The sequence below is a fragment of the Macaca thibetana genome, chromosome 3 (genome assembly GCF_024542745.1).
Source record: "Macaca thibetana thibetana isolate TM-01 chromosome 3, ASM2454274v1, whole genome shotgun sequence".
In the NCBI taxonomy this organism is placed as follows: Eukaryota; Metazoa; Chordata; class Mammalia; order Primates; family Cercopithecidae; genus Macaca; species Macaca thibetana.
Window position 1 is genome coordinate 127,602,167 of NC_065580.1, and position 18,699 is coordinate 127,620,865.

Consider the following 18,699-nt stretch of genomic DNA (forward strand, 5'->3'; position numbering starts at 1 on the left):
AGTGCTTGGCCCAGGTGTATGTAACAATCCCATCTGATGCATGCTGGGCCCACACATGAGAGTCATATTACTCAGATATTAGACAAAGGTATATGTCACAATCACACCTTTGGTAAAATCCAGACATGAGATTCACAATCCAGCACATATCTCAGCTCCAGGTATGAGAGTCAACATCTCCCGTGAGTTGGGTTCAAATACATGAGTCACATTCTACACAGCATTTGGTTTGTGCATGACAGCCCCAATCACACCTGCACACTGTGTCTTGGTAGAAAAATCACAGCCTATTAGGTGTGTTTAATCCTGGTGTGAGTCACCATCCAGCCTGCGGACTGCATTCACATACAAGGGTCACAGTTCGAACTTTTGACTGTCTCTGGTTATGAATTCAGAACCTCAACAGTGGGCTGTGTTTGTGTGGTAGTTTAACAATCCTTACAGTCACCTGGGTGTACATATGAGGGTCAGGTCACAATCATAGCTGTGTGCTGGGCTCTGTTATGACACTCTGTATACCACTGGAGAGCTTTATATGATATGCATGAAAGTTGCAATCAGCTCTGAGACCTTCATTCTGGTATGGACCCATGATCTTACCTGATTTTCTATTTTGAGGTACAAGAGTCAACTTTTTTGTTGGCTAAGTCCAGGTATGAGAGTCATCACCATGCCTGTGAGCTAAGTCCAAACATAGGTCACAATCCCACCTGCGAGAACTGACCAGGTAGGAGGGTCGCATCACCTGGGAGCTGGACCAGGAATTTGTACCCATTGTTCCAAGCCTAGGTACAAGAGTCAAAATCTCTCTATTGTCTTTGTCTAGGTATGAGAGTTATTACCTTACCTGTGTTTTGGGACCAGGTATATGTCCCGTTTGAATTCTGGGCAGGAACCAGGAAGAAAAATCACATCATCTAGGTGTCCCCTGCGGGAGAGGTCCAGGTAGGAGAGTAACATCTTGGTGCTGAGCGAAGTGAAATGTTCCAGTGCCCGCTGTGGACAGGGTCCAGGCAGGGGAGTAGAGTCACATCACCTAGAGGCTGAGTTCAGCAACATGTAAAAATATCCCCTTAGGGATATTTGCATGACTCATGCATGAGTGTCACATCACCCAGGTGCTTGGTCCAGGCATATGTCACAATCCCTCCTGAAGGCAGCACTTGGGCACAAAAGGAGAATTACACCATCTAAGGGATGGGCCCAGAGATGTCACAATGCCTCTGTGTGAAGAGCTTAGGCAGGAGAGTCACATCACATGGATACAGTGCCCAAGGATATTTACAATCCCCACTGGGACAGGGCCCAGGGAAAAAGACATGGGCCACATCCCCAGGTGCTTGGTTCAGTGATATATTACAATCTCCTTTGAGGATACCACCAAGGCATGAGTTACATAACCTAGGTGCCTGTGCCAGGTATATGTCACAATTCTATTTGTAGAATTAGCCCAGGCTAAAGAGGCAAATCACTCAGATGCTAGGAAAAGGTATATGTCAAAATCACACCTGTGGGTGTGGACAAGAAAACATGTTACACCACCTAGTGCTGAAGCAGGGATATGGGAAATGTATCTCTGTTGGCAGGGCCTAGGCAGAAGAATAACAATTCTTGGATGCTGGGCCCAGTGATATGTCAAAATTACTTTTGTGGGCTGGGCCTAGGTAAAAAGGAGGGTCATGTGGCCTAAGTACTGGGCCCAGGGATATGTCACAATTCTCCTTGTAGGGAGGGCCCAGTTAGGACAGTCATAGCACTTGGGTGCTGAGCTTAGAAATATGTCACGCCAGGCGTGATGGCTCATGCCTGTATTCCCAGCACTTTGGGAGGCTGAGGTAGGTGGATCATTTGAGCTCAGTACTGGGGGAACCCACCCCCAATATTTCAATGTAGGTTCTTTCTATTTTCCGTAAGTGTCGGCCAGCTGAGAAATAAAGAGAGACAGTATAAAGAGAGGAATTTTACAGCTGGGCTGCTGGGGGTGACATCACATATTGGTAGGACCGTGATGCCCCCTGAGTCTCAAAACAAGCAAGTTTTATTAAGGGTTTCAAAAGGTGAGGAGGTGTAAGAACAGTGAACAGGTACAAAGATCACATGCTTCAAAGGGCAAAATGCAGAACTACTAATGAGGGTCTAACAAAGATCACATGCTTCTGAGGGAACAGGACAAGGGCAAAATCAGAAATACTGATAAGGGTCCAACAAAGATCACAAGGCAAAGGGCAAAGGCAGAACTACTGATAAGGGTCCAACAAAGATCATAAGACAAAGGACAAAAGCAGAACTACTGATAGGGGTTTATGTTCAGTGGTGCACATATTGTCTTGATAAACATCTGAAATAACAAAAAACAGGTTTCAAGAGCAGGGAACTGGTCTGACCACAAATTTACCAGGGTGGAGTTTTTTCCCACCCTAGTAAGCCTGAGGGTACTACAGGAGGACAGGGCGTAGCTCAGTCCTTAACCACATAAGACAGACATTCCCAGAGCGGACGTTTATAGACCTACCCCCAAGAATGCATTCCTTTCCCAGGGTATTAATATTAATATTCCTTGCCAGGAAAAGAATTTAGTGATATTTCTCCTACTTGCACGTCCATTTATAGGCTCTCTGCAAGAAGAAAAATATGGGTCTTTTTGCCTGACCCCATAGGCAGTCAGACCTTATGGTTGTCTTCCCTTGTTTCCTAAAAATCGCTGTTATTCTGTTCTTTTTCAAGGTGCAGTGATTTCATATTGTTCAAACACATGTTTTACAATCAATTTTTACAGTTAACACAATTATCACTGTGGTCCTGAGGTGACGTACATCCTCAGCTTGCGAAGATAACAGGATTAAGAGATAAAAGACAGGCATAAGAAATTATTTGGGAACTGATAAATGTCCATATTAAAATGAAATCTTCACAATTTATGTTCCTCTGTCACGGCTCCAGTTGGTCCATCTGTTCAGGGTCCCTGACTTCCTGCAACAGGTCAGGAGTTCGAGACTAGCTTGCCCAACATGGTGAAACCCTGTCTCTACTAAAAATACAAAAAATTATCTTGGCATGGTGGTGCATGCCTGTAGTCCCAGCTACTTAGGAGGCTGAGGCAAGAGAATCACTATAACCTTCGAGGTGAAGGTTGCAGTGAGCCAAGATCACACCATTACACTCTAGCCTGGGCGACAGAGTAAGACTCTGTCTGGTGGGGGGGGAAGCAAAAGAAATATGTCAGAATGCCCTTTTTTGACAGATCCCAGATGAGAGAGTCTCATCACCTGATTGTTGGAGCCACTGATATGTCACAATTATCCATGTGGGCAGGGCCCAGGAAGAAAAATGAAAGTCATATCACCTGAGTGCTGAACCCATTGATATGTCAGAAGTCTCGCTGTAGGCAGGCCCCATGTAGAAGTGGAGAATCACATCTCTTAGGTGCTGGGTGCAGTGTAATGTCACTATCTTTCTGAGAGCAGTGCCCAGGCACATGAGTCACACCTCTTTGGTTCTTGGCCCAGGTATATGTCACAATTTTATTTGTGAACTGGGCCATCTGGAGAGTCAAATTACTCACACGTTGGACGAAGTTATATGTCACAATAACACTGGGAAAGGTCCAGTGATAAGTCCCACCATCCTGCACATGTCTTGATTCCAGGTAAAAGATTCATCATTGTGCTTATAATTGGGTCCCAGGTGTATGGCACAATACAACCTGTGAGGATGGAGAGGACAGAAAAGACACATCACCTGGGTGCTGGTCCAGAAATACATCACAATCCCCCTTGCAGGTGGGACCCTGGCAAAAGAATCATATCACCTGACTGATGGGCCCAGTGATATATCAAAATCCCCCCTGTAGGCAGAGCTTAGGCAGGAAAGGGGACTCACTTCACCTAAGTAATTAGCCTAGACATGTGTCACAGTGGCCCCCATGGGCACGGCCAAGGCAGGAGAGTGACATCACCTTGGTCATGGGCTCAGCAATGGGTCACAATCTCTCCAGTGGGCAGGAACCAGGTAAGAGAGGGGAATCACATCACCTAGGTGCTGGGCTAAGTGATACGTTCCACTGCTTCTTGTAGGAAGAACTCAGGAGGGTCACATTACCTGGGTGCAGTACCCCGCTAAACGTCACAATGCACTCTAAGCGCAGAGCCAAGGCAGTAGAATGAAGTCACATCATCTATGTAATGAAGCCAGAAATAAGTCACAATGCTCTTTGTAGGCAGGGAGCAGGCAGGGGAGTCACAGCACCTGGGTGACTGCTGGTCGCAATGAAATGTAAAAACGCCCTTGGCAGGCAGAGCCCAGAAAGGAGTTTCACATTACTTAGGTGACTGGTGCAGGTATATGTCACAATTTTATCTGTGGGCTGGGCCTAGGAAAGAGTCACATCACTCAGGTTCTGGGCAAAGGTATATTTCCCAATCACACACTTGAGAATGTATAGAAATGAGTTTCACAGTTTCACACAAGTCCTGGCTTCATGTGTGAGAGGCAACCCCTCCAGTGAGTGGGGTTCAAGCAAAGGAGTTACAGTCTCAACAATGCACAAATCCGTGCATAAGAGCCCCAGTCTCACCTGCAGATTGTGTTCTGATAGGGAACTCACAGCCTCACAGGTCTGCTGGACCATGGTTCGACAGCCACCAAACCAGCTGGAAACCAGATCCACACGTGAGAGTGACAATTCCAACTTGCAACTGTTTGTATGTGTGAGATTAAATGCCTCATTCATAGGCTCTATTTATGTGTAAGAATGAAGATCCTGTCGGCTGGGTCTGCATACAAGAGTCACAATCTCACCTGTTAGCTAGGCCCTGTTATAAAACTCTCTCTATCACTCTAGGGCTTTCTATGATAGTCCTGATGGTTGTCATGTTCTGTGAAATTTGTACAAGTAGGAGACCCAGGACATTACCTGTGGCCTAAGCCTGGCTACACAAGTCAAAATATCTCCCACTGGCTGTGTCCAGGTAAGAGAGTCATCATTGTGCCTGTGATCTGGACCCAGGTATGTGCCACAATTTCACCTGCCAGCAAGAACAAAATAGTAGAGTCACATCACCTGGGTGCTAGACCCAGTGATATGTCATGATGCCCACTGTAGGCAGGGCACAGGCAGGGGAGTCACATCATCCGAGTTCTTGGTTCAGCCGTATTTCACAATCCCTTCTGTAAGTAGGGCCCAGAGAGTAAGAAGAGTCACATTACCTAGCTGCTGAGCCTGGCAATGTCACAATGCTCCCTGTTAGCAGGACCCAGGAAAAAGCACAGAGTCACATCACACAGCTGATTGGCCCATGTTTTGTCACAATCTTCACCGGTGGCAGGGCATGTGAAGAAAAGGAGAGTCACATTACCTAGGTGATGGATCCAGCCAAATGTCATGAACTTGCCTGTAAGCAGGATCCATGCAGGACAGGAGAGTCACATTACTTAGGTTATAGGCCCACAGGTATTTCACAATTTCTAATGAGACCAGGGTCCTGGAATGAGAGAAAAGTTATACCATTTCTGTGAGGTGTCCAGAAGTATGTCACAGTGACCCTTTTGGGCTTGCCCACACAGGAGATGGGAGTCACATCGCCTTGGTAATAAACCCAGAGTCATGTCACAATTTTTCCTGAAGGCAGGGCCAAGGCAGGAGAGTCACATCACCTACGTTCTTGGCCCAGCAATATGTCACAATCCCTTCTAAAAGCACAAGCAGCAAAGAAGAGTCACATAACTTAAGTACTGGGCCCAGCAATATGCCACAATTCTCAATGGAGGCCAAGATGAGGCAAGACAGTAGAGTCACATCACATAGGTGGTAAGTCCAAAGATATGTCACAATGCACCCTGTGGTAAGGCCCAGGCTGGAGAGTTACATCACCTAGGTACTTGATCCAAGTATATGTCACAGTCCCAACTATTGGCTGGGCCCAAGCAAATTAGTAAAATAAATTAGGTGCTGTGTGAAAGTATATGCCACAATCACACCTGCGGGAAAGCCCAGGAATAAAATTCAGAATTCTACATATTTCCCAGCTTCGGGTCTGAGAGTCATCACCTTTGGTGAGTTGCATCCAAATACACAAGACACAGTCTTAACACTGGACAGGATCCGTGCACAAGAGCTCCATCTCCAGCTGCAAACGGTGTCCCCATAAGTAGGCATAGCCTCACTAGGGTGCAGAAACTTGGTCTCAGAGTCACTATTTTACCTGTTGACCAGATGCATGTATGTGAGTCAAACTTTCAACTTTTCATAGCCTCTGGGTGTGAGATTCAGAACCTCAACAGTGAGCTGTGTCTATATGGGAGAGTGACTATGCTTATTACTGGCTGGGTATCCCCATGAGATTCGCAATTTCTTCTCTATTTTTGGTTCTGTTATGACACTCTTTGTACCATCTGAGATCTTCACACAACATGCTTGAGAGTGGAATTCTGCTCTGAGAACTTTATGTTTCTATGGATCCAAGATCTTACCCATTACCCTAAGCCCAGGCAGAAGTCAACATAATTCTCTTGTCTGGGTCCAGATATAAGAGTCATCACCATGTTTGTGAGCTGGGTCCAGAAATGAGTCACAATCTTACTTGTGGTCAGATCCACATATGACAGTCACAATTTGGACTGTGAACTGTGTCCACAAGGCAAAGTCAGGACCTCACTAATGGGATCTGTCCCTGTGTGTGGGTGACAATTCTTACTGTCAGCTGGCTGTGCATGTGAGAATAAGTCTGAACTTTGTATTGGGCTGTGTGGACACTCTCTGTACCACCATAGGGCATTATACTGTACACATGAGTGTTGTGATTTTTTGTGACCTGTGTAAAACCCAGAACCATACCCATTTTCCCAAGTGTAACAGTGAGACTCAACGTCTCTTCTATTAGCTTGGTCCAAGTATAAAAGACAACACTGTGCCTTTGAGTTAGTCAAGAAATGACTTCCTCTTCGACCTGTGGCCAAATCCACACACGACAGTCATGATTCCAAGTGTGGTCTGCAACCATATGTGAGATTTATAACCTCACCAGTGGGCTGTGTCTAGGTTTAAGAGTGATAATCCCATTGTTGGCTGGATGTGCCTATGAGAGTCTCAATCTCACCTGCGTGTTGGACTGCATTATGACACAGCTCATAAAACTCATGGACTCTATAAAATATTTGTGTCATAATTTCCCATGACATTTTATAAGAAAAGCCAGACCCTTACCTGTGTCCCTAAGTCTAGCCAGGAGAGTAAAAAATCTGTTGTATTGGCTGGGTCTACGCATGAGAGTCATCATCATGTCCGCTAACTGGGCCTGGGTATATGTAACGATTTCACTTCAGAGTGTGGATCAGGTGAAACAGTCATATCATCTGAATTTGGGGCCAGGGATATGTCAACATTCTCCTTGTGTGCAGTGCCATGGCAAGAAAGCCATATCACCTGAACGCTGGGCTTAGTGATATGTTACAATGCATGCTGTGAACATAAGAGGATACTCAGATCACTTAAATGTTGGGTCCAGAAATGTCATAATGCCCACCCTAGGCATGGCCCAGGCAGGAGGGTAACATCATTTGGGTGCAGGATCCAGCGATATATTACAATTCTTACTGGAAGCAGGACCCAGGCAAAAGGGAAGAGTCACATCACCTAGGGGTGGGTCTAAAAATATATTATGATTTCCCCTGTGGGCCACGTTCAGGCAGAAAAAGATGGTAACACAACCCAGGTGATAGGCCCAGAGATATGTCCAAATTTCCCCTAAGAAAAGGGCCAAGACAGACGAGTAATATCACCAAAGTGTGTGGCCCAAATATGTGTCACTGTCTTGTGTATTTTATCCAGGCAAAATTATCAAATCTCATGAGCTGGGCAAAGGTATATGTCACAATCACACCTGCAGGAATGTCCAGAGATTAGATTCACAATCTCACATTGGTCCCAACACCAAGTATGGGAGTAAACACTTGTGAGTTGGGTACAAGTTTGCAAGTCAGAATCTCAGTGGTTAACTGGACTCCTGCATGAGAGCCCCAAGACCCTTGCAGACTTTTTCCTGGTAGAATAATAACAGCCTCACACGTGTGCTGAATATTTGAGAGTCATCATCTTTTTTTGTGGAACAAATTCACATGTAAGAGTCACAGTTCCAACTTTTGACTCTCTCTGAGTGTAAAATGCAGAACCTCAGCAGTGACTGGGCTGTGTCCATGTGGCAAAGTGACAACCCTTACTGTTGGCTGTGCCTATGAGAGTCCCAATCCCACCTGCGTGCTGAGCCCTGTTATGACACCCTCTGTGCCACTCAGGAACTTTATAAAATATGCACGAGTGTTGTAATCTCTGACCTTTCTACAAGTACAAGACCCAGTAAATAGCCTATTTCCATAAGCCTATTTAGAAGAGTCAAAACCTTTTCTATTGTCTTGGTCCAGGTAAGACAGTCATCATTATGCCTGTGAGTTGGGCTGAGGTATATGTCACAATCTCACATACGGCCAGGGACCACGCAGAAGTTCACAACACCTGGGTGCTAGGCTAGGAATATGCCAATATTTCCCCTGTGAACAGGGCCCAGGAGGAGAGTTACATCAACTGGGATCTTGGTTCCGTGATATGTAACGATTTCTTTTGTAGGCGTAGCCTGGGTAGGAAAGGAGAGTCACATCACATAGGTTCTGGGCACAGCAATATGTCTCAATGTCCCCTTTAATTGTGGCTTAGGCCAGGGAGCAGAGTCATGTCACCTAGTTTATGGGCTCAGTAATATGTCACAATCTTCAGTGGGGCTCGGCCCAGCCGGGAGTGTAGAGTCACATCTCCCAGAGATCTGTCACCATGCCTTCTATAAGTTGGGCCTAGAAAGAAGGAAAGAGTCACATCACCAGGTGATTGGCCCAGAGATAGGAAACAATTTCTCCTCAAGGCAGGGTCCAGGCAGGAGCATCACATCACCTATGTAGCCCAAGTATATGTCACAATTTCAACTATAGGCTGGGCCCAGGCAAAAAAGTAAAAGCAATCAGATGCTAGGCAAAGGTATATGTCACAATCGCACTTGCACAAAGATCCAGAAATAAAATTTCTAATCCTGCACATGTCCCAGCTGGAGGTTTGTGAGTCAACACCTCCTGTGAGTTGAGTCTACGCATGCAATTCGCAATCTCAACAGTAGACAGGTCCATACATAAGAGCCTCAACTCCACCTGCACACAGTGTCTTAGTAGGGCAGACACCCGAGCAGGAGTGCTGAAGTTTTGTCCAAGAGCTGAGGCAAGAGAATCACGATCCCGGGAGGTGGAGGTTGCAGTGAGCAGAGATGGTGCCACTGCACTCCAGCCTGGGTGACAGAGTGAATCTCCCAGGTGTGAGACTGAGAACCTCAAGAGTGGGCTGTATGCATGCGTTGAGGGTGAAATCTTAATTGGTGGCTGGGTGTGCCTATGGGAGTGCAAATTTCACTTGTGCACTGGCCTGTGACAACATCTTTGTACCACCCAAGGTCTTTATAAAATATGCATGAGCGTCCTAATAGTCTGTGACCTCTCTGTATGGAGAATACCCAGAAGCATACCTGTTGTAATAAGCCTAACTATGAGTAAAAATCTCCCTTATTGGCTGGGTCCTTGTACAACAGTTATCGTCATGCCTGTGAGCTGGACCTACATATATGTTGCAATCCCATCAGTGGGCAGCCAGGTAGGTGGGTCATGTTACCTTGGTTCTTGGCCAGGGATTTGTCACAATACCCACCGTAGGCAGAATGCAGGCAGGCGAGTGACATCATGCGGGTGCTTGGCCCAGTGATATGTCTTAGTCTTTTCTGTAGACAACGCCCAGGCAGAAAGGGAAAGTCATATTATCTGGGTGCTGGGCCCAGTGATTGTCACAATCCCCTTTGTAATCAGGGCCCAAGCAGGAGAGAAGAGTCATATCACCTAGATAATGGGCCTGGTGACGTGTCACAATCTTCACTTGGGGCAGGGCAAAAAGGGGAGAGTCACATTACCCCTGTGATGCGCTCAGAAATCGTTTCACTGCTGCCTGTGGACAGGTCCTAGGGAACAGAAGTAAGCCACATTCCTAAGTGATTAATCCAAAGGTATGTCACAATACACCTTAAGGGCAGGGCCCAATAAACAGAGTCATAGGCCGGGCGTGCTTGTTCACCCCTGTAGTCCTGGCACTTTGGGATGATAAGGCAGGCAGATTGCCTGAGGTCAGGAGTTCGAGACCAGCTGGCCAATATGGTAAAAACACCGTGTCTACTAAAAATACAAAAATTAGATGGGAGTGGTGGTGTGTGCCTGTAATCCCAGGTACTTGGGAGGCTGAGGCAAGAGAATCACTTGAATCTGGGAGGAGGTTGTGGTGAGCCAAGATTGCCCCACTGTCCCACTCCAGCTTGGGTGACAAAGTCAGACTCTGTGTCAAAACAAGCAAAAAAGAAAAGAAAGAAAGAAAGAAAGAAAGAGAGAGAGAGAGAGAGAGAAAGGAAGGAAGGAAGGAAGGAAGGAAGGAAGGAAGGAAGGAAGGAAGGAAGGAAGGAAGGAAAGAAAGAGTCATAGACCAGCTTGGGCAACACAGGGAGACCTCGTCGTTAAGAAAAATTTAAAAATTAGCTGGGCGTGGAGGCATGCTCTTGTAGTCCTGGCTATTGGGAGGCTGAGGTGGGAGGATCACTTGAGTCTGGGAGGTTGAGGCAGCAGTGAGCTAAGACGGCGCCACTGCACTCCAGCCTGGATGACAGAGTGAGACTCTGTCTCAAGAAAAACAAAACAAAAAACAAAAAAGCCTTTTTCCTGTCAGTTAGGATATGGTTTCCATCCTCCTAGTCACCCTTTCAGGTCATTGCTTCCCTGTAACCTGCTTGGGGCATGCTCTTCCCCCAGCCTCGGTGTTCCTGTGTGGTCCTGGGTACTTCCATTCATTCCATCCGTAACAGGGGAAAGTGGAGCAAGGAAACCACCTTCACCTTCCTTCCCATCGCAAGACAAAGACTTGGGAGTAGGGTGGTCTTGATTTAAGGATTTAATCTGGTAGATCCTTACAGGCAGTGACAGCAAAGCCTTAGCCAAATCATCAGAAGTGTGAAAGATCTACTCTGGCGGCGGGGAAAATGGAATCCCTGTACACAAGAAAATGGAGACACAGGGCTGACTTGTGAGAAACAGGGACAAGGTAAGGCACTGAGAGAAGGGACACTGGAAGAGAGAGAAGAAACAGAGTCAAGGATGAAGGAGCTCTGAGAAGTGAGATGCTCAGTGCTACTGGAAAGAGGATGGAGGGGTGGCTCAAACCCTCATTAGAATGCACTGCTGCTCCCACCAACACCACAGCAATGGGTGTTCCAAGAATAGAACAGGGCTGAGTTCCAGATCTGGGCTGTTGTTGGGACATAACAGGGACCCTTCATGGGGACAGCAAGAAGGTTCACTGACTGACCCAATTCAGAGGGCCTTCAAAATCACTATGACCATCAGAATGCCCTAGGAGATCAAAGAAATAACGGAGTGGGTGTGAGATCTTTAACAAATGTGTGCACTCAAACCGTGCAAAGGCAAATCTCCCAGGGAAATCAGAATTCAGAGCCCACCTCTAGAGAGCTTCCTCTGCCAGCAGCAGAGGAAGAAGTCAGAGATTCAAAGTAGGCAGGAGATGCAATGCACTTTTGCTGACTTTGAAGATGGAGGGAACAAATTGAGTAAAATGTGGGGAAACATCTACTTACAGAGAGTGGGTCCTAGCTAGCAGCGAGCAAGGGAACAAGGATCCCAGTCCTACAACCATGAGGAATTGGAAATTGGCAACAACCAGAATGGGTGTAGAAGTGGGTTCTTCCCAGCACGTCTAAATGAGAGCCCAGTCTGTCTGATACACTGACTTTAGCGTTGTGAAAACCAAAGCAGAGAGCCCAGCGGAGTCTTCTGGACTCTGAACCATAAGTTCTACAGAACCATGAGCTAGTAAATGGGTGTGTTCTAAGCCACTACATTTGTGGGGACTTGTTATGGAGCAATAGAAGACTAATATACCTCTCATGCCCTGCTCAGTGGTGACCTCAGCAGCACCTTCTAGGTCTAGGGGACTCATGTAATATACTCTTTTTTTTGAGACAGAGTCTCACTGTCACGCAGGCTGGAGTGGCATGGCACAATCTCAGCTCACTGAAACCTACCTCCAGGGCTCAAGCAATTCATGGGCCTCAGCCTCTCGAGTAGCTGGGACTACAGGCATGTGCCACCATGCCCGGCTAATTTTTGTATTTTTTCTAGAGACAGGGTTTCACCATGTTGACCAGGCTGGTCTTGAACTCCTGACCTCAGGTGATCCACCCACTTCAGCCTCCCAAAGTACTGGAATTACAGGTTTAAGCCACTGAACCCGGCCTTATCAACTTTTTAAATTATAATTTAATAAAACTAGAAATCAATAGCCAAATAAAAATTTAAAAACTCAGAAGTATGTAGACAGTAAACAACATATTCCTGAACAACCCATGGGTCAAAGAGAAAAACCAAAGGGAAATCAGAAAGCATGTTGACAAAAAAAGAAAATAGAAACAACATACAGTAACTCCTGGGATAAAAAAAAAAAAAAAAAAGACAAACCCACGAAACAGTTCTAAAACACAAATTTATAGTGCTATAGTTCTATATCAAGAAAAAGTAAAAGATGTCCAATAAAAAACATAACTTTAATCCACAAAATGCTTGAAAAAGAACAACTAAATAATCCCAATGTTAGCATTAAAAAAAAAAAAAAGGCCGGGCTAGGTGGCTCATGCCTGTAATCCCAGCACTTTGAAAGGCCGAGGTGGGTGGATCACCTAAGGTCAGGAGATCAAGATCAGGCTGGCCAAAATGGTGAAACCCCGTCTCTACTAAAACTACAAAAATTAGCCGGGCCTGGTGGCATGAGCCTGTAATTCCAGCTACTCAGGAGGCTGAGGCAGAAACATCGCTGGAACCTAAGAGGCGGAGGTTGCCATAAGCTGAAATCACACCACTGCACTCCAGCCTGGGCGACAAGAGTGAAACTCCATTGAAAGAAAGAAAGAATGAAAGGAAGGAAGGAAGGTAGGAAGGAAGGAAGGAAGGAAGGAAGGAAGGAAATAGAAAAAGGAATAAAAATTAGAGCAGAGATAGATTTCATAAATACTTAAAAGACACAAAATATAAGCAGAGAAAGAATTTACATATAAAAGGTATCTAAGTCAAAAAAAATTTTTTTTCAAAAAGAAGAGCTGGGCACGGTGCCTCACTCCTGTAATCCCAACACTGTGGGAGGCCAAGGCGGGCAGATCATGAGGTCAGGAGTTTGAGACCAGCTTGACCAACATGGTGAAACCCTGTCTCTACTAAAAATACAAAAATTAGCCAGATGTGGTGGCTCACGCCTGTAATCCCAGTTACTACGGAGGCTGAGGCAGAATTGCTTGAACTCAGTAGGCGGAAGTTGCAGTGAGCTGAGATTGAGCCGTTGCACTCCAGCCTGGGCAACAGGACGAGACTCAGTCCAAAAAAAAAAAAAGTAAATTCTTTTTTTAATTTTTAAGTTGAATGATTGTCTTATTTTTATTTTGTATTTATGCTGACAATAAGCAGGTCCAAAAAATTTATCCTGAACTCATCGTCATTTGATTTCCAGTAGGGTTTGTATTTACACACACCAGAGGTGTTGTTTTGAGTTTGTGAAAGAGCGTTTCTGGGGGGAAAAAAAAGGTAGAATAAGAGAACCTGATATAAAAAGTCTATGGGGGCTGGGCACAGTGCCTCACTCCTGTAATCCAGCACTTTGTGGAGGCTGAGGTGGGTGGATCACCTGAGGTCGGGAGTTTGAGACCATCCTGGCCAAAATGGTGAAACCCTGCCTCTACTAAAAATACAAAAATTCTTTAGGTGTGGTCGCATGCACTCGTAATTCCAGCTGCTCGGGAGGCTGAAGCAGAAGCATCCCTCAAACCCAGGAGGCAGAGGTTACTGTGAGCCAAGATCCTGCCACTGCACTCCAGCCTGGGTGACAAGAGTGAAACTCAGTCTAAGGTAAGAAAGAAAGAGAGAAAGGAAGGAGGAAGGAAGGGGAGAAAAAAAAAAAAAGATAGAGAAAGAGAAACAAGAGAAAGAAAGAAGAGAGAGAAAGAAAGAAAAAGAGAGAAAAGAAAGAAAGAAAGAAAGAAAAAGAAAGAAGAAAGAAGAAAGAAAGAAAGAAAGAGAAAAGGAAGGAAGGAAGAAAGAAAGAAAGAAGAAAGAAAGAGAGAAAGAAGAAAGAAAGAAAGAAAGAAAGAAAGAAAGAAAGAAAAAAAAAGAAAGAAAGAAAGAAAGAAAGAAAGAAAGAAAGAAAGAAAGAAAAGAAAGAAAGACAGACCTATGGGTAGGGAACAGTACACGGTTGGTGAAATGACTGGTTAGGGCTACGGAGACTGGTCCAGGCAAGATAGCTTGGACTTATAAATGTGTGCGTGCAGGCAGATGGGAGGGATGGATGACCCAGAATCCTAGGCTAGTGTAGAAAACAGGTCACTGGTGCAGATTCAAGATCTGGTCATAAAAAGAAGCCATGAGTGCTCTGGGAACTTATGTAGCCTATAGGCAGAAAACTCTAGAAGCAGAAGTTCTCTCAGCACAATTTCTGAGGGTGGAGTCTTGTCATGGGAGGAGTGTGGCTACATCACTGCCCAATGTGCGTGGGCGTGAGTGTGCAGAAATCACTTTCTAGCAGCGAGGTGGGGAGAGGAGTCTGCCCTCTGCACCGCTTTCCTTTGAGTTCTCAGTTCCCTCTGAGATGTCCCGGATGAGACATGGAATCACAGGACAATTCACAGCACAGCAGCTTGTGTGCTGAAGAGTAGAGTCTCCCTTCCCCAAAAGACTCACAGTCTCCTTCCAGCCAAGGCTTCAGTGATGTCTTTCTTTTTAGACCAAATATATGGCATTTGCTGACACCAGCCAACTCCTCAACACCAACTGGGTGTTCAACAACTCAATTCTGACAGAATCCAGAGTCACCACAGACCTGACCACTTGAGGACTCAGTTCCTCAATACACTCTCCAATGCACACGCCAGTGACAGGCACCATAGGCCCATCTATGCCTATAAGCAGCTATCTATAAATTATGGGCTGTTTTAAACTTCTCCCTGAAGTTTAATAATTTGATAAAACTAATCATAAATTTGATAAAACTCTCAAATTTAATAATTGATAGAACTTTACCAGGTTATTATAAATAATATAATTCAGAAAATGCCAACTGGAAAAAAAATGTATAGGGCACAGAAAAACGGGAGAGAAAGATGGGGTGGATAGTGTGTCCTGGTAAATAGCTACAATTAAGAAAACTCTCTAATACTTTGTGTTCTGTAAGAACAACTTACTGCAAAGAAAGATCCTTCGCATTATGAGTGAGATGATATGCCTTCTATTAGATATCACAGATTCACAGACTCCACATTACCATTGTTCTTCACACACAATTAATTTTGTCTTCAGCGTTCACAAGAAAATACCTGTTAAGCAAACTTTGCTTAAGTTTCTGTCTTTCCCCCAGAGCCCGGACTCTGCTCCACCTCCAGTCTGAGCAAACATACAACCCCTCTTCACGTCCCTTCCGAGAACAGGCTGACTTCAGGGTGCAACATTCTCTATTGCATTGATTTTGCCACCCTCCATTCTGCCCTCCACTCCCACCTTCTTTCTAATCTTGCTTGTTCCTCCATATGAATGACAGCCCTTTTCAGCCTAACTTTTGAGACATATGCAGATATTATGTTTGGTGCTTCCCCCATTGCAACACTATTAATTTTATTTGAAACAGAGTCTCACTCTGTCACCCAGGCTGGAGTGCAGTGGTGTGATCTCGGCTCACTGCAACCTGTGCCTCCAGGGTTCAAGCGATTCTCCTGCCTTCACCTCCCGAGTAGCTGGGATTACAGGTGCCCACCATCACACCTAGCTAATTTTTGTATTCTTAGTAGAGAGAGGGTTTCACCATGTTGACCAGACTGTTCCTGAACACCTGACCTCAAGTGATCCACCTGCCTTGGCCTCCCAAAGTGCTGGGATTACAGGCATGAGCCACTGTGCCTGGCCACAACATTACTTTAGAATAAAGTTACTTCATACTTACATATAAATTTATTTTATTTGACGGTATCTAAAAACAGCCCCAAAACAATAACAATTACATCCTGACAGAGGACATCACAACCCTCCTCCCATCTCGACTCTCACTGCCCCTGCCCGTGCATCCCCACAGCTGAGATGGTGACATATACTTTGACCCAGCTTACAGGCATTACACATAGGCCCAGCCAATGAGAGAGATTTTGACTCTCACAGATAGGCCTAGGGCCATGAATAAGGTCCTGGGTCTTCTACTTGTGTGAAGATCACAGAGGATTATGACACCCATGCATACTGAATAAACCCTGTGGGGGGTACAGAGAGTCTCATAACAGGGCCCAGAACACAGGTGAGATTGAGAATCCTGTATGAGCACACAGCCACAAGTAGAAATTGTCACATGTCCAAGTGTACGTAGCTCATGATTGAGGTTCTGAATCTCATACCCAGGGGCAGTCAAGAGTTGGAATTTTGACTCTCATATACAGATCCAGTCCACAGGTGAAGTGAGGACCCTCCAACCAGGATTCAGCACACCACTGAGGTTGTGACACCCCTACTGGGAGACAGCTTGGAGAAGGGATTGGGGCTCTCATGAGAGGATGCAATCCACTGTTGAGATTGTGACTCATGTACTTGGACCTAAGTCTCAGGAGTTGTTGACTCTGACACCTGGAGTGGGGAAATGTGGGTAATTGGGAGTCCCATTCCTGGGCCTTCCTGCAGGTGTCATTGTGACATGCACTTCTACCTTGAACCTTAGTAATTTGATAGTCCTTCTGTGCTCAAGACACAGATATCTTGTGACTCATACCTGGGCCAAGCCCCTAGGTGATGTGACTATTTTGTCTGGCCACTTCCTTCAAAGGAATTGTAATATATCTCTTTACTGAGCACCTAAGTGATGTAAATCTTCTCTCCTGCCTGGACCCTGCCCACAGGTAAGGTTATGACATATCACCAAGCTTAGCACTTACTGACGTGACTGTCCTATCTTGTTTGGGCCCTGCCCTGAAGAAGCATTGTGACATTACTGGCCTAAGTGAAAAGGTAATTTGAGTCTTCTGCCTGGGACATGTGCACCGGGGGGTTGTGAAATATCTCTTGGCTTATCAGCGTGTTCTCCTCTCTTGCCTGGAACCTTTTTACAGTTGGGATCACAACATATTGCTGGGCCCAGCACCGGGTGATGTTATTCTTCTCCCAGGGCCCAGCTCACAAGTGGCATTGTGGCATCTCTCTAGGCCCATCGCCTAGGTGATGTGACTCTGCTCCTCTAACTGGACACTTTCCACAAAAGGAATCGTGACATATAGCTGGACCCAGCTCCCTGGTCATGGAACTGTACTGTGTTGGCCCTGTGCAAAGGGGGCATTGTGATATATTGCTTGGCCAGGCAGCTAGGTGATATGATTCTCCTGAATGGGCCCGGCCCTCAGAGAAGATGTTCACCCATCACTGGGCCAGTCATATAGGTGATGTGTCTCTCCTCTGTTGCCTGGACTCTTCCCAAAGTAAGAATTGTGACATATCACTTACCCAGCACCCAGGTGATATGACTCTCATGTCTGGTTCCTGCCCACAGGTGAAATTGTGACATATACATGGTCACAGCTCAAAGGTGAGATGATGACTGTCATACTTGGATCCAGCTAAGAGAACAGGTTTTGACTCTGGTATCTAGGCTTAGGGCAACAGGCAAGGTCCTGGGTCTCCTACTTAAATAAAGGAAATAGTGTATTACAATACTGAGGCATATTGTATGAAGCCAGCATGTGATACAGTGTTACAACAGGACCCAGAACAAAGGTGAGATTGTGACTGTCATATGCCCATCCAGCTGATAGAATTGTTACCCTCACACATAGACAGTGCTCACTGGTGAGGTCCTAAATCTCACAAGCAAACACAATCCAGGCTTGGAATTGTGACTGTCATATGTAGATGCAGCCACAGGTGAGATAGTGACTCATTTTTTGACCCAGCTCACACGCACAGCAATGAAATGCATACCTGGACCCAGTCAATAGCAGAAATTCACAATCCGGGACATTTTCCAGTTAAAGGTATAAGAGTCAACACCTTTTGTAGGTTGAGTTCAATTATGCAAGTCAATCACAACAGTGGACTAAATCAGTGCATGAGAGCCCAAATCTCACCAACAGACAGTGTTTCGATAGGGGAAGCACATCCCCCAGGTGTTCTGAATCCTGGATTTGGTGTTACCATCTCATCTGTCAATTGGATTGATGCATGAGATTCACAGTTCCAACTCCATTGGCTCTTGGTGTGTGATTCAGAACCTCAACAGTGGGTTCTGTTAACATGGAAGGGTGATAATCCTTACTTTTGTCTGAGTTTGCATACAACAGCCACAATTTTCCCTGTGTGCTGGGCTCTGTTATGGCACTCTTTACAGCACTTGAGGGCTTCATACAATGTGCATGCAAGTCATAACACTCTGTGACCATCCTACAACCTGAAGACCCAGGACCTTAGTTTTTGCCCTAAGGCTAACTGCAAGAGTCAAAATATCTTCAGGTATGAGTCATCAGTCCACTTGTAAGCTGTGCCCATGTGTGTTTCCCAATTCCA